Source organism: Suncus etruscus, chromosome 20 (assembly GCF_024139225.1).
Source record: "Suncus etruscus isolate mSunEtr1 chromosome 20, mSunEtr1.pri.cur, whole genome shotgun sequence".
Classification (NCBI taxonomy): Eukaryota; Metazoa; Chordata; class Mammalia; order Eulipotyphla; family Soricidae; genus Suncus; species Suncus etruscus.
In genome coordinates this window covers 911,271-927,632 of record NC_064867.1, presented here as the reverse complement: position 1 = coordinate 927,632, position 16,362 = coordinate 911,271, and the positions used below count along the sequence as shown (strand labels likewise).

The 16,362-nt window shown below is 41.4% G+C and overlaps 3 protein-coding genes across 3 annotated transcripts in view; 2 read left to right on the top strand and 1 right to left on the bottom strand.

The window, feature by feature from the left end:
- The window catches only part of GORASP1 (golgi reassembly stacking protein 1), a 737,102-nt gene extending 736,890 nt beyond the window's left edge, over positions 1-212 (bottom strand). Inside the window, exon 1 of the mRNA XM_049766424.1 lies at positions 209-212. The gene's annotated coding sequence lies outside the window, so the exon portion shown is untranslated. The remainder of the gene's footprint in view (positions 1-208) is intronic.
- EIF1B (eukaryotic translation initiation factor 1B) overlaps positions 1-16,362 on the top strand; it is a 634,827-nt gene that overhangs the window by 275,051 nt on the left and 343,414 nt on the right.
- Positions 113-16,362, top strand: part of MYRIP (myosin VIIA and Rab interacting protein) — a 334,456-nt gene continuing 318,206 nt past the window's right edge. The window contains exon 1 of the mRNA XM_049766460.1: positions 113-262. The gene's annotated coding sequence lies outside the window, so the exon portion shown is untranslated. The remainder of the gene's footprint in view (positions 263-16,362) is intronic.

Sequence of the window (16,362 nt, the reverse complement as noted above, 5' to 3'; positions counted from 1 at the left end):
GCGCGCCCCGGGAGCGCCCGAGGCCTCTCCAGCCGCGCGCCCCGCACGCACCCCGCAAGGTCCCCGCCCGGGACCCGCCTGATTGGCTGCGAGCTGGGGCTCCCTCGCAGTCTGTCGCCTCCAGGCTCCCACCCGGCTCCCGCAAAGGCTGCTGCGGTGGCCCCGCGCGCTGCGGCAGGTGCGCCCCGCAATCGGCATCGTGCGGGGGCCGGACCCCGCAGCCCTCCATGGGGGAGACCAAGCCCTCCCGCCTGCCACCCGCGTGAGTGTTCCCCGTCCGTTCCCCGCACATCCCCGGGTCCCCTCTGACCCCCAGGCTGCGTGAATTTGGGGTGACGGGGCTCCAGGGGCGCACTCTCCTCTCTGGGTACCCTGTCCGAGCCTCCCCCTGGCCCCCAATTGCGTTTTCCGCGCCCCTCCGGCCACGTCGCGCTCCGGGCTGCGCTTCCCCTGCGCACCCGCTAGGAGAGGAGGCGCGCACCACACCGCACCGCACCGCACCACCCCCTGGAAGCCCCGCACCGCTTCCTAGGCTCTTTGGGAACCCCGAGTTTTTGTCGAAGGGGACCGATCCAACGCGGGGACTCGTCCAAGGTCATGCCGGGACGCCCGTGTCCACCTAGGGGCTTTGCGCCCTCGCTTCCCCGGGTGTGGGGGCTCCAGGTGAGCCGCAGCAGTTGGTTCCAGTTTCCCTCTCTCAAGTTCCTTTCAGCGGGATGAGGATCCCCAAGGAAGTCCAGGGGGATCAGGAAGGTTCAAGGAGCTGGTCCGGGAGCACTTTGGTGTGAGCGCCAGCCGTGGGAAAGAAACACTGGACCTGCGTCCTGGAGAGCGCGCCTCTGTTCTGGCCACTTAATGGCCACTTATCGGTTGGTTTCGGGGTTCTGAGTACCCACTCTCAGATCTGCGCCTCTGGGTCTCTCCCCATCCTACCAGAGAAAGTATCTCAGAGACTCTGAGCTGCTTGATGGGGTCGCCCTCCTCCTGGTTCTCTTCTCCAAGAGGCCAGAATGGCATGCGCCGAGCCTGGCTTCAAGCCACTTACTGCATGCTGCCTGCCTCCACCTTCTTTCCATTTGGGTTGAATCTTATTTTTCCCCCCAGGGGACAGTGGAGCTCGGTCCCAGTGAGGGAATTCTGACTAATTTTACCCCCAGATCTTTGGAGGGTCTCCCCTGTCATGGTGATCTTGGAGTTTGATATCTACCATCTCTCCAACTGTCCCACCGACTCAAACCCCAGCCCCTTCCTAAATCCAGGACGAAACATTTCCTGAAGCATCTTGTCGCCTCGATTTTCTTTTCTCCATAGGATATATATCTATGGAGTATATCTTTTCCCTCCAGTCTTTCTAAGGCGGCTGGTGTTCCGAGGACAAGCTGGGAAGGGAATTATAAGGAGGTGATCTAAGAGTGAATGATGGGTGAATGGAAAAGGAGGTGACTTCAGGAATTCTCGAATTCCCGAATAACAGCATTCTCTAATCTAAATACAATCAAAACCCCCCACCAAACAACAACAGCCCATCTTTGTTAAGAAATTCTGTTTACCGAGACTTTGAAAAGAGACTCTTTTCCAGTTTCCTTTGGCTGCGGGTACCTGCGACTTTCCAAGCTCCCCCACCTCCCTCCCGTCCCCTTCCCCCTCCAACCCTTTAGAGTCTATCCTGGCTGGAGCAGCTGGGGGGGTCCCCAAGGTCTTTACGTACTCTGAAGGTGGGAGTTGTCTCTGGAGGCGGGGCCCAGCTTGTCTGTGTGTGGAGTTGGATCTGTGCAGCTGCAGTCCGTCCCTCTGTGACAGGAGTCTCCCCGCGGTCAAGGTCTCACATGGGAGGGAGAGTTGCCTGCTGCTGGAGACTTGCTTCACTTTTGCATGGCCAAGTGTCAGCTGAACTCACAAACGTGAACTCACAAACGTGTGGGTTGTGATCTGCTTCCTTTCTCCCTGCTCCAAGGGCTAGAAGAGCTCATTTGTAGACCAGGCCTTTAGCGCAGTCTCCTCTCACAGGCTGAAGCACCTGCTAGAGAGAAATGGGCCTTCCTAACCTTGCTGTTGCTTGCATACATTTTTCTTTTTTAATCTGATAGTCAAATGAAAGAGAGATGGCTGGATCAGATCTGGTTGGATTTGTTTTAATATTGAATAGGGCCTGGAGTGATAGCAAGTGGTAGGGCGTTTGCCTCGCATGCTGCCAACTCAGGACAGACCCAAGTTCCATCCTGGGCATCCTATATGGCCCCCTGAGACTGCCAGGAGCAATTTCTGAGCACAGAGCCAGGAGTAACCTCTGAGTGCCGCTGGGTGTGCTGTCCCCCAAAACACAAATATATATATATATATATATATATATATATATATATATATATATATATATATATATATATTGAATAGCATAATCACAGGAAAATGCACAGGTTCGAAATGTGCATATACTCAATGGTTTTTTTCACAAAGTAAACAACACATGTATAACCTATACCCAAGCTAATTGTTAGACTTCCCATCTTCCCTGTTACCCCTATATTCTCCAAGAGTAACCATCATCCTGCTTAGTTCTGTCATGCAAATTATAATTTTAGTCTAATTTTATGGATCATTTTTGTTTCAGAACTGAAATGGAACTATTTGATGATTTTCTACTTAAATAACTTTTTTCCAATGAATGCAAATCCAGGGTACTTGGTATCAGACTACTTTATTGTTTCATTCATACCTAAGCTAGTCCAGAAAGTGAAAAGGAAGCAGATGGTCTCAACCAGGATAATCTGATTGTTTGCAACATAGCATGATTGATGCTTGGGTTGTGTGACAAATCAGATCCACATATAAAAAATAGCTCTGACTTCAATAAAAAAAAAAGAGGCTTTAGTTCAAGAGTGTATTTTAATGAACTTTAGTTCAAGAGTGTATATTAATCATGATCTTATAAAATAGCATATGCTTCTAAAATATGAATAAATAAAATTAAACACAAATGTAAATATTTTTAATTTCTCGACGTTAAAAATTGCTAGAACCACAGGATTTCAAAGCTAAATGATCCATGAGTTAGTCATGTTGTTACCACATGGTGGCGCCACATTGTCCAGAGACCTGAAATCATCTACTTTCCTTTCTCAAACTTGAGGAAGGAGTTCTGGGATTAAAATCCAACTTTCCCTTGTATCCAAAAGACATTTCCAAATCCAGTAGCTGTTTTAGAGTCTTTAGAGGAGTCCAGTTCTGCTCTACAAAGTCCAAAATTCGATTCCAGCTTATTAGGGTGCTCTGGGATCTGGGGACCTGTGGTGCTGAGATATATCATATGGAGCTGAGTTTCATATCCTGGAATTTTCGTGTTATGAGTCAGACAGTCTCTTCTCGCACCAGTATTTTCCCAGGAATAATTTTTTTCATTGGGCTCAAAGAAGAAGATGCCTCTTTTTTCAATATGTCACCTGTAGTGAACTTACAGGAATTAATAGGCCTGAGTAGAACCTGTGCCCTCACTCTGTAGCATGGGAGACGGGAGACGAGACCAGGGAAACCAAGAGGGAAGTGGATGTTAGCTTCAGTTGTTGACAGGGTTCATCAGTTCCCTGTTCCACCCATTATTACCTTTTCCTTCGTACAATAAGCAATACAGAGGTGCTAGTAATATTTATGTGATGGCCTCTGTGCTGACGTTTAGCAAGAGTGTTGAGTATTTTCACTGAGATGGTAGATATATGTATTCATGTAGCTATGCATTTATGTGCAATGGGTATATATGTGTGTATATAAATTAATTTTCAAAAGAAATGAAGGTTCTGGTCTTTGATATTTTTAAGTCCTCTAAGTTTATATACTTTGTTGGAGTAGAGGGAGTACCGTGACCAAGTTTTTCAGCTTTCTTAACTAAGTCGTGCCTTTCTTCTGTGTGAGGGGATTCATATCTTTTTGGCCTCCCTGTCACCTGCTTTTAGTACTTTTCTTCACTGTAAGTATGGCAGTGCCATAAATAAAGATTTCTTTCCTCAGTAAGAGGGTAAGTCATACAAGACAAGACAAGAATTTGGGGTAGAGTCTATAGAACCTGTAACATTCAAAGTAAACGTGTGCCTAGGAGAATATAGTGTTGTGCTTAAAGTTATTTAAACGTGGAAGTATGTTCTTATGGGGATGTATTTTTACCTACCAGTTTTTGTTTTAATATGTGTTGCTATAAGCTGATACTTGTGGATCCAACTGATTTTTGGGGGGGGGGGTTCTGCTTAATATCTGTCTTTCTATGGACCTTTTTTTGTTTTGTTTTTCTACTGTGAAAAACATTGCAGGGAATATCCTTCCTAGATTTGTAGGAGTGTTGTAGAGTGTGCCTCATATATATCTATATATCTCCATATACACATATATATGTGTCTCAGTTATATATGTATATATATGCTATATATACATATATATATGTATACATACCCATAAATTGAGTAACTGGGCCTTAGGGTATATTTAACATCTACACCACATCTTCCCTTAACTTTAGTTCTGTTAGATTTGGCACATCTGTTTATGAGAGGAGATGTTGTCAGTCCTCTTGAGTGCTGTATTGAAATTCCTTATCTCCTCGCCTCTTCTACCAGAGTGAGTTTGAATCCGATGTTTTATCTGGTAAGCTTAGAGTGTGTTTCACTGCTCTTTGGCTTTGCATGTTCCTTAGAGGCTTAATATATATTTTTAATTATCAATTTTTTTCTCTAAATTATCACTTTTACTGGACTAGAGATATAATATAGTGAAACAGTAGCTTGCCTTGCAGGTGGCCTACCTGGGCTCGATGATTCCTAGCACCATACTGTGGTCCCGTGAGCAGAGAGTAGGAGTAAGCACTGAATCTAGCTAGGTCTCTACCCTCCAAAAACGAACAAAAACCAAAACCAAAAACATGGGTCCAGAGTGATAGATAGTAAAGCAGCTAAGGCCAACCCTAGTTCATGCACATGGCCAACCCTAGTTCAATCTCCGATATCCCAGATGGCCCCTATTGATTCGTGAACACTGTGCCAAGAGTCGGCCCTGAGCACCACTGTGTGTGGCCTCTCAAACAGAACGGAACAAAAATATTAAATATATATATCACTATATTGTGCGAGGCATGGAACTAGTTTTCTTCTATATGGAAGATCAATGGCCTCACTGTCGCTGAAATGTATTTATGATTGTGCAAAAGAAGTTCTTGAGTTTATGTGCTCAGAAGGGGCGTGGCAGGATCATAATTTATGTAAACTTTCAGTTTGACCTGGAGTCAAATTGCTTCTCAAACTGGCTGTCCTCTTTGAAACTTCCAGGGCAGTGTTGATGAATAGTGACTGCAGCTTGAAGTGAATCCTAATTATAGAGGGAGGAACAATGGTGTAACGAGGAGAGTTTTATCATTTTAAATGAAGCCGGCAAGAAGAAAAATGAATACAGAATGATGCCACTTGTATGTGATATTTAGAATAACTGCATGAGGGATTGCAGTGGTTTAAAGGGGGGTTGCCTGGATCACTCTTGGCCCCAGAGTATAGTGAGAAGGAAAGAAATAGAGTGGAGGGGGAGGTGCATTGGTGGTGCTAAGGAAGAACAGAGTTTTGTAAATTATGGTGCTTTAATTAAAGTTTTTTTTAAAGAGAGTTTGTATGCAAATGTATTTGCATATATAGAAATAATTTTGGAGGCTCATTCTGAAATCCCAGAAGTTTCTGACCTCCCTTTCCTTTTAATTATTTTGTTTTGGGGCCACACACACCAGCACTCGGGCTACTCCTGGCTCTGCTCTCAGAAATCACTCCTGGCAGGCTAGGGGGGACCATATGGGATGCCGGGATTCGAACAACTGTCTATCCTGCAAGGCAAACGCCTTACCATCATGTTATCACTCTGGCCCCTTTATTCAAACCTAATATATGAACTTGGTTGTCTATAAGTGAAAATCAGAAACATCCTATAAATACATGCTTGATTTAGAAGAATTGCTAAAAGTTTAGTTCAAAGATCAGCTGTTTATCCATGCCTTTATTCAGGGAAACCTAAAACAGGGGAAAGTACCTCCAGTTCCTGGGGATGGGCAGGGGTAGTATGTGTCTCCTTAATTGCACAGTTGCTCACTTCATGTCTTCCCTTCTCTCTCTCTTTTCCTTTATCCTTCTGCTTCCCTTCTCTTCCTTCTTCCTGCTTGCTTCTGATAATTCCAAAATTGTCCATTTATTTTATTCAAATAATATTGGTTTACAAGACTATACAATGATCATATGCTTTAGGGCCTAGGTCCCCTTCTTATTTGCCCTTCTGTTTCCCCTTTACAAAAGAAAGAAAGCAGCCATAACACAGCAAGTAGGATATTTGCCTTGCATGCTGCTGACCTGGGTTTGATTTTTGGCATCCCGTATGTTCCCATGAGGCTGCCAGGAGGACTTCTGAGTGCAAAGTCAGGAGTAACCTAAAACAAAAACAAACAAAAACAAAAACAAAAAAGGCTACCAAACAAAAAATAAAGCCCCATTATTGCTGGAAATCTACCTTTTTTATGTGAATAAACAGAAAGTTCCTCTCACCCCCCAACTGAGGTTTCAGCCATGAAGGTGGTATATCCCTTATTAGGGGTACAATGCTGGCACACCATGCTCAGCACCAATGTCCATAGATTATTCTTTTTAAAGATTAGAAATTAGAAGACTGGGGCCTAAGTGGTGCCCAAACAGTAGGGCGTTTGCCTTGCATGTGCTAACCTAGGACGGACTGCGGCTCGATCCCAGGAGTCCCATATGGTCTCCCTAGCCAGGAGCGATTTCTGAGCACATAGCCAGGAGTAACCCCTGAGCATCACTGGATGTGGCCCAAAAAGAAAAAAAAAAGAAAGAAAAAGAAAGAAATTAGAAGACTTTGGTGAGGTAACTCCAGTTTGGAGCCAATAATTCTCCATGGCAGGGAGTTGGTGGGATCAATTGCTGTAACAAGAAGACCAAAATAGCATGAAACATTAAAATGTTTGAATGGAAGGTGGACCTGTTTGGGGACAGGCTAGATCCTTTACCTTGAGAAATATCACCTGCTTACCATGTCTTCTGAGAAGCAGTTCTACATGGTGGCAAGCTGGGTAGAAATTGCTTCTTGAAACTGCCTACTGTCTTTGGCCACAGCCTGCATTACCTTCTTTAGGTCACTGTGAGTTAATATTTGACATGCATACTTAGATTATCAACTGGGGCGGGGGAAGGGAAGACACTGTAGAAAGCATTTTGGGGCTATAATTTATAATGTCAGTGGTGGATATCATAGTATGTGCTGTGCAATTGGAATGATCCAATGAGCCTGCTAATCATTTAATCTCACTGAGCAGACACTTGGCTCAAGAAACATATGTAGGGGCTGGAGTGATAGCACAGCAGGTAGGGCTTTTGCCTTGCATGCAGCTGACCTGGGTTTAGTCCCCAGAATATGGTCCCTCGAACTTGCCAGAAGGGATTTCTTAGCAAAAAAGCCAGAAGTAACCCTTAGCACCACTGGATATGGCCCAAAACAAACAAACAAACAAACAAACAGAAACAAAAAGAAAGAACGATAAAAAGAAAAGAAACTAAGATATGGGGGGAATTAGAAGGTGGGCGGAGTTGAGGATGGGGGGTGCTCGTGAGATAGAGGCCATAGCCCAGAATCCAATATGACTATTTGCTGAAGTCTCTAGTTTTGAGGCACTAAATTGTGGTGTTTTATAACTATTATTTGTTAGGATTCCCCTTCTAGATATGAGATGAAACTTCTCTGAAATTAGATCCTTTTGTAGGTGGGGACATGCATTGCATGGGGTTTTTCAAAATCATGGGAGAAAAGGAATAAAAACACCTGAACCCCTTTCTGAATTTTTGTTTTGTACGGGGGCTGAATAAGCAGTGTTCAGGGATTACTTCCTGACTCTGTTCTCTGGGATTATTCCTGGCGGCAATGGGGACTGTGGAGTACCAGCGATTAAACCCAGGTCAGTTGCATGCAAGGATGCAAGGCACGCTGCTTTCATCTTATTTTATTTTCCTTTGGTTTTTGGGTCACACCCGGCAGCGCTCAGGGATTCCTCCTGGCTCTATGCTAAGAAATCGCTTCTGGGCCCAGAGAGATAGCACAGCGGCGTTTGCCTTGCAAGCAGCCGATCCAGGACCACAGGTGGTTGGTTCGAATCCCGGTGTCCCATATGGTCCCCCGTGCCTGTCAGGAGCTATTTCTGAGCAGACAGCCAGGAGTAACCCCTGAGCACTGCCGGGTGTGGCCCAAACACCAAAAAAAAAAGAAAAAGAAAAAAAGAAAAAAGAAAAAAAAAAAAAAGAAATCGCTTCTGGCAGGCTCAGGGGACCATGTGGGATGCTGGGATTCGAACAACCATTCTTCTACATGCGAGGCAACCACTTTAGCCCCATGCTCTCTCCAGCCCCTCTGCTTTCATCTTACATCTTATATATTATACTATTTCACTTATTAAAATAATAATTTACTTAATGAGTGAAATAGCTCCACATTCAACCTAATATAATTTATAGAGGAAGGCTACAAATGTATAGATTATTTTGAGATTACAAAACTAAAATTTACAGACTAAAAAAAATGATGCATTTGTTTGCTATCTGCAAGAGTATTTTTGTTTGTTTGTTTGTTTTTCAGGCCACACCTGGTGGCACTCAGGGATTACTCCTGGCCCTGCTCAGAAATCGTTCCTGGTTGGCAGGGGAAACCATATGGGATGCCGGGTTTCAGTCCTGGGTCAGCCACTTGCAAGGCAAACGCCCTACTGCTGTGCTATCTCTCTGGCTCCTGCAAGAGTGTTTTAAATAGAAAAAAAAGGTGTAAAGAGCCATTGTTTTAATAATATTATTGGTTTTATTTAATACATATAAATAATTTATTTAATAAACAATTTAATTGTTTAATGATTGCTTTAATGACATTGTTGTTAAAATATTATTATCCTAAATGCCATATTCAAGTGGCATACTATTATTTATTATGCTATTTTATATATTCTATATATGATAGTATTTCACTGGCCTTGTATTGTTGTTCCTCTCTGTATCGCCAGCATTTTACCACCCCCAACCTATTCCTAGTCGCTCTTTAAAAACCCTTTTGAAGTATCATTTTGCTGTCCTTGTGTAGTTCCAGTTTCATAAGACATATCACAGTGGTCTTTTTGTGTTTGAGTTACACAAAGTAGTCTTACTTCACTTTAAAGCTAATCAGTAGGGACTTTGAGTTCCTAGAATGACATGTAACCAGAGTACGCAAGATTATTGATTGGCTTGCTTTTCTGGATAATTAGAAGAAAACTTAAAATCTTGCTTTTATTGACTCCACACTCAATGTTTTTCAAAATCTTGCCAGACCCACGATGGGTAGGTCTTCCAGAACTGCCACCTCTTGGTGTCTGCTGCCTGGGTGCTGCTGGCACTCAACCCCACTGCACTGCCTCTTCTGAGTCCTCTAGCTCCTTACAGGGACCCTGATATTTTACTCATGTCAACAGACCCTCTTTCTCCTTCACTTTCAGTTCTTCCCTGAAACTGCTATCAACGGATCACCCAAAGCAACAAGGATAATTAGAAACAGAAAGATAACCACTGGATTTATTGAATTTTTTCAAAATCTGGGAGATAGTTAAAATAGCTTCCCCACAGAGTAGAAACACGACCAAGCAGGAGTGTTTGGGGGGTACAGAGAAGTGCTAATCTAGCTCTAGACCCCTTCCTCCACTTGGACCGTGGCTCTCTCTCACATTAACCTTCATTCCTCCTGTGGGGTGAAGAGAGAGCAAACATTCTCTGCCAGCCCAACCCTACCTGAATGTCCCATCTGGGCAGACTTCTACAAGGAACAAAAATGTCTCTTTCACTTTTGTTTTGTATCATTCAATTCTATTTACTTGCTGTTTTCTTCCTTATTAGTCTTTCCCTCCACTGCCTTTGCTTCATTTTTTTTTTCTAATCTCAGTTTCTAACAATTAACCTGTTTAACTTCTTCATTTCATCCATCCTTTCTTGTATGCTTCTAAGTAGTTCACTTACACTATTGCATGTCCAGTTATGATACATAACACCTTTGTTATATTCACTTGTACTTTTGGACACATTTTAATCACGATGTTTTCTCTGATTTGCATATGCATTTTAAAGTTGATTAAATTTTCAGCCATCTTTAGTCCTTTACCCTCTCACTCCCATTTTTTTTTTTGTTTTTTTTTTGGGCCACACCCGGCATTGCTCAGGGGTTACTCCTGGCTGTCTGCTCAGAAATAGCTCCTGGCAGGCACGGGGGACCATATGGGACACCGGGATTAGAACCAACCACCTTAGGTTCTGGATCGGCTGCTTGCAAGGCAAACACCACTGTGCTATCTCTCCGGACCCTCTCACTCCCATTTTTAATGGACAGACATGTTAGAATGTGGGCTGTATCAGTGTTTCTGATACAGTTAAGGATATTCCAAGGGGCCATATGTGAAAATCGTATAAATGGGGAAAACCACACAAGAAACAAAACAGAAATCGGGTCAGAAAAGAACCACAGTCAGAAAAAGGTCAAAGAATACTGACCTCTTTGGTTGCTCTTCTTTTATATTTGTTGAACTGGTTTTATGCCATAGCATGTAGTTTTGGCAAATGTTCCAAGTACTCTTGAAAGGGAATTTCTTGCTTTGGTGATCTATGGTCATTTGTTTAGATTAGGTGGTTGTGTTCTTCCAATCTTTTGTCTTCCTGATTCATTTCTTTTTTTGGGGGGGGGGTCACACCCGGCGTTGCTCAGGGGTTACTCCTGGCTGTCTGCGCAGAAATAGCTCCTGGCAGGCACGGGGGACCCTATGGGACACCGGGATTCGAACCAACCACCTTTGGTCCTGGATCGGCTGCTTGCAAGGCAAACGCCGCTATGCTATCACTCTGGGCCCCATTCTAAACATTCTTATGTATTTTTTTTCTTTTCTTTTTTTTTTTTTTTTTGTTTTTGGGCCACACCTGGTGATGCTCAGGGGTGACTCCTGGCTATGCGCTCAGAAATCGCCCCTGGCTCAGGGGGACCATATGGGACACCGGGGGATCGAACCGTGGTCCGTCCTACACTAGCGCTTGCAAGGCAGACACCTTACCTCTAGCGCCACCTTCCGGCCCCTGATTCATTTCTATAGCTTGATAAGTCCATTATGAAAGAGGAAAAACATAGAAATGTGCTTCTTTTCCATGTTCATTTTATAATTTGAAGCAATATGTTATGGAGACATTCTAGTTTATTTTTTCTTTTTGTTGACAATTGAACAAATAAAATTAGGAAACACCATTGTAATTTCTACTGATGTACTAACTAGACTTTTAATAGAACCCTATCTCAGTTTTCTTTTGCTAGTGTTTGCCTATCTTACCGTATAAAAGAAAATCTTTTCACTATCAATGGGTCTTTACATTTTTTATTTTATTTGAAATATTCTTGCAGATAGCAAATAAATGCAGCATTTTTAATATTAAGTTTTAGTTTTGTAATCTAAATGTAACCTATACATTTTTAATCTTCCTCTATAAATTATATTAGGTTGAATGTGGAGTTATGTTCATTCATCGTACTGCTATTAGTCTATTTGTATTATTTTACCATTTATTTTATCTCTATCTCACCATTTATAATTGGAGACACTCTACATCATTGCTTTTGTATTAATTTAGATCCTGACTACTAATTTAGATTGGAATACTCTATATTTTCTTCTCTACTATTCAAAAGCATTATACTTCTATTTTCTATTATATATCATTTGGTAGATTCAGCATACATATTTATCTGCATAAATCTGAACCAAGTCAGGTATTTCTATCTGCCTGAGTAGTTCAAGAACTTTAAACTTAATTCTGATTAATCCCTGTCCACATTATGTTAATGGTGTCTGGTATTCTAATTAGACTATTAAAAGACTCATGTATATTTGTTTTCACATTGTATGCATGGTAGACAGCATCATTCTATTGTCATCCAACTTCCATTATTGTATTTTACTAATTCAAGGTATAATCTGCTTTTATTGTTTATTTGTTTTTGGTGCTTCACCCAACAATGCTCAGACTTTATTTCTGATTCTTTGCTCAGAGATCACTCATGGTGGTGCTCAGGGAACCATAATGTGGTGCCAGGTTGGCAAACCCAGGTTCGCTGCATACAAGGCAAGCACCTTATCACTGTACTATCTTCCAGATCCTCAAGTAATAATTTAATTGAGTTCTTTTAAAATAGTATATCTTCTTCCTTCCTTCCTTCCTTCCTTCCTTCCTTCCTTCCTTCCTTCCTTCCTTCCTTCCTTCCTTCCTTCCTCCTTCCTCCTTCCTTCCTTCCTTCCTTCCTTCCTTCCTTCCTTCCTTCCTTCCTTCCTTCCTTCCTTCCTTCCTTCCTTCCTTCCTTCCTTCCTTCCTTCCTTCCTTCCTTCCTTCCTTTCTTTCTTTCTTTCTTTCTTTCTTTCTTTCTTTCTTTCTTTCTTTCTTTCTTTCTTTCTTTCTTTCTTTCTTTCTTTCTTTTTTTCTTCCTTCCTTCCTTCCTTTCTTCCTTTCTTGGGGTAAATCTTATGTATAGAAAAGTTCTTATCTAATAGGGGTAAGAACTCATGAGTTTTATAAGGCAGGGGCACCTTCTACCCTGAAAATTGTCATGGGGACCTGACTTAGACCTCATGTGATTGGACATTGACTCGATACCCGGATCCCAACCTTAGAACTGGCACAGTTCCCTGCACTAGTTCCAGGAATCAAACTCCCCCCAGGGGGAAGGCCTAATACTGCTCTGGCACCAACTTGAGCCAGGGTAGATTCATATGATACCCTGATGATGAGGAAGCAGCAACAACTCAATTTTAGGGCAGGTTGCCCTATCTCACCACCTAATGGTGAGATGAAAGCAGGAGACCCTCTGTCATAGATCTGTGCAAAATCCAAGGTGTCTAATTAAAGAAGACTGATTACAACAACCTTGAATGAGCAGAACTTTTCCTGGGACCACAAAGAAAGACTTTATCCTAGGCTTCTCCCTGGAGTGTGCAAGAGCCAAGATCTCTAATTACAGAAGAATGACTCTGACAACCGCGACTGAACAGAACTTTTTCTGGTACCACAAAGAAAGACCTCAGGTTTGACAACTAGCATTCCTGGAGCCTATAGTCAGTCTCATGACAGTATATTTCAAGGGTAGAGACACCCTGTATCTTTTAGCCAAGAAAATTTTCTTTCTAATTTCCCCAATCTTTACTGTGCTTATGCAGAAAGAGAAGAAAGAAAAATAAACAAAAATTGCTTGACATATCCACTTCTCTTTTTCTTTTCTTTTCCTTTCTTTCAATCTTATTTATACTTAACAGCTTCTAGATAGGGGCCCCTGCTTATTTTTTTTTTTTGCATGTAGTTGGACTGTTTTTCACTTTTTGAAGAGGCTTTCCTAAAACTCCACTTTGTATTTCTTGCCCCTTTATCAAAGAAAAATTGATGATAGGTATATCATATTTCCATTGGGAAACAATATTTCCTAAAGCATTGTACAGATTTACTGCAATCTGTATAAGGATATCCATGACATTTTTTGAAAGAAATAGATCAAAGACTCCTGAAATTCATACAGAACAAAATTTTTTAATTTTTTTCTGATTAACTGAATACTAGACAATATGTGAAGCAACTCTTTCTTTCATGAATGCTTAATTTTAAGGTTATATTTTTCTTTGTATCCATCAGAAATTCAAAAACAGAAACATCCCATAGGATGGTCCAAAACATTACTGCATGATAAGTTAGCCACCAGCCATATTGAATATGTGAAACGTTGCTGGTTGGCTGAACTTAATGTTTAATTTGATGCTAGTTTAATTAACCAAAAAGGCAAATGATATTCAATTCATCTACTGGAAAACTTTTTAATTTACTTGGAATGGATATGTGGATGTATTTTTCAATTGTATAGATCATAAACTTAGAATGAGTGTGTGGATGTATTTTTCCATTTATAGATCATAAATCAAGTGATTCTGAGGAAAATGTACCATCCAAATTGAAATGCCCAATTATTAAAACTACACACCACATTTTAAATATTAGCACAAAAAAAGGCAAACATGAAACTAATAATTTTATATTGATGAGATTTCTTCATGGACCTAAGTGACCAAAATGAAAAAAAAAAAACATGCAGGTAGAAAAGGATTGGAGGAAAGAAGAAAGGGTCAGATTTCAAAAGGCTGGTTTGGAGGTGCTTCAGACAGGTTTCTTCAGGAGTTTTGGAGATAGAGGCAGCCCAGAGATGAATGTTTTTCAATTAGTGTCAGAAGTAATATTTAAAAATCATGAAGCAGGATGAAGTCTGTATGGAAGGAACAAAAATTTTAAGAGCAAAGAGAATCAGCAGTTCAACCATGGGCACACTAACATTAACAGAAGCAAAAGAAAAAGAGAAGAAATTAACAAGGAACAGGGAGAAAATATCAGTAGAACATGAAACAAGGAGTGAGAAGGCTGGATGCTGGCTCCAGTGATGTTTAAAAGTCACCACTGGAGTAAAAAGAGGTCAGAGGAACCCTATCTTTAGTAATGTGGGATCACTGATTATTTTGTCAGGTTCTTGCAAAGTTTATGTAGCAGGACTGGTAATCCGACCCTAGTTGAATAGAGAAATACTTGAGTGATGAAATTAGTTGGAACAAAAAACCTCACGAATAGCTAAAGCAATCCTTGGAAAGGAAGATGGGAAGCATCCCTTTCCCCCACTTCAAACTGTACTGAAAAGCAGTATTAAATCACACAGTATTGCAATAAAGATAGACCCTCAGATCAATGGAATAATCTTGAATATCCATTAGTCTTGAATAACCATTTTATATTGATTAAATTTATTGGGAATGAATTTAGCCATCTGAGCCTGTTGTCATTTGTATCACTTTTGCCCATTCAAGGGACTTTACTATTTAGATAATGTCCTTCAGATAACTGCCTCTCAAGGTCTTAATATATTAGCCTTGGACCTAGATATTGTATTGTATTGTATTGCATTGTATCGTATTATATTATATTTATTTATTTATTGGTTTTTGGATCACACCCGGCAGCGCTCAGGGGTTCCTCCTGGCTCAATGCTCAGAAATCACTCCTCGAAGGCTCGGGGGATCATATGGGATGCTGGGATTTGAACCACCATCCTTCTGTATGCAAGGCAAATGCCCTACCTCCATGCTATCTCTCCGACCCCTAGATATTTTATTATTGGGAATCTAACCTAAGAAGGGCTGAGGGATTCCTTAATGTCAGAAACCTTATGTACCAAGATACTTATGGATGTGTTCTATGATATGGTCCCAAATTAGAATTTATGTAGACATACTTCACCGGGAGTAGGTTGGTGGAAACATCCACTTGAAGTGAAATAGCAGAACCATTGGAGTGAAGCTTAAAAGTGATAATTCTGGGATGGAAAATATGCTAGAGATAAAGAGCTTAGTGTAAAAAGGTGGATAATTCTGGGTATGTCTGGGTAAAGGGAGAAAAGCATTTGCAAAGAGTGGATCATGAGATGTAATGAGTCTATGTGTTAGCAATGGTTGTTTTTTCATGGCATCCTATGATTTTGGTTAATATTTTTCAAAATGTCTTAAATGGTATTTTTTAAATAGTGGAAAAATAAATGGTATTTTTTAAATAGTGGAAAACTACATACAAATTTTAAAGGACAAAATTGAAATAATAAGTGGGGAAGGAACTGGAAGGGTCTCCTCATGAGTTTTTCTACTTAACAACTCTTTGTAGAATTGATGCTTTGTAGAATTGATGTAGAAAGATGATGGTGATGGAACAGGAAAGGTGTCAACAATGAGTACACCTTATTAGGTCTTGTCTTCTACCCCTCTCTGTAGAAATTTAGAGCAGGTCTGCGTGTTGTTGTTGTTGTTGTTGGTGGTGGTGGTGGTGGTGGCAGCAACAGGGGACCTGTTGACAACTCCTGATGAAATTTGATCAACCATGCTAGAAAGTTCAATACTTGGGCCTGAGATCGGTATTGTGGGGCTGGGGTCTACCAGGGCCATGCTCTTGGGGGCCTTGCTATGCCCACTGATTGAACTAGGGTCTCAAATATTTGAAGTACAATGCATGCAAAATGTGAATTCCTCACTCTCTGTGACCCCAAAGGATTTCCACTTCATTACTTGGGCTCTCTTTTGTCCAGCAACACTCCAGGTATCAATGAGTCTGCAAATTTTATTTGTCAAATTTGGAAGCAATGGGTAGAGGCAGTAGAAGATCCATAGATCACATTATAAAACGTTTACTTTATTCTTTCAGGGTACTATCTTTTGGTTTTTAAAAAATAGAATGAAGA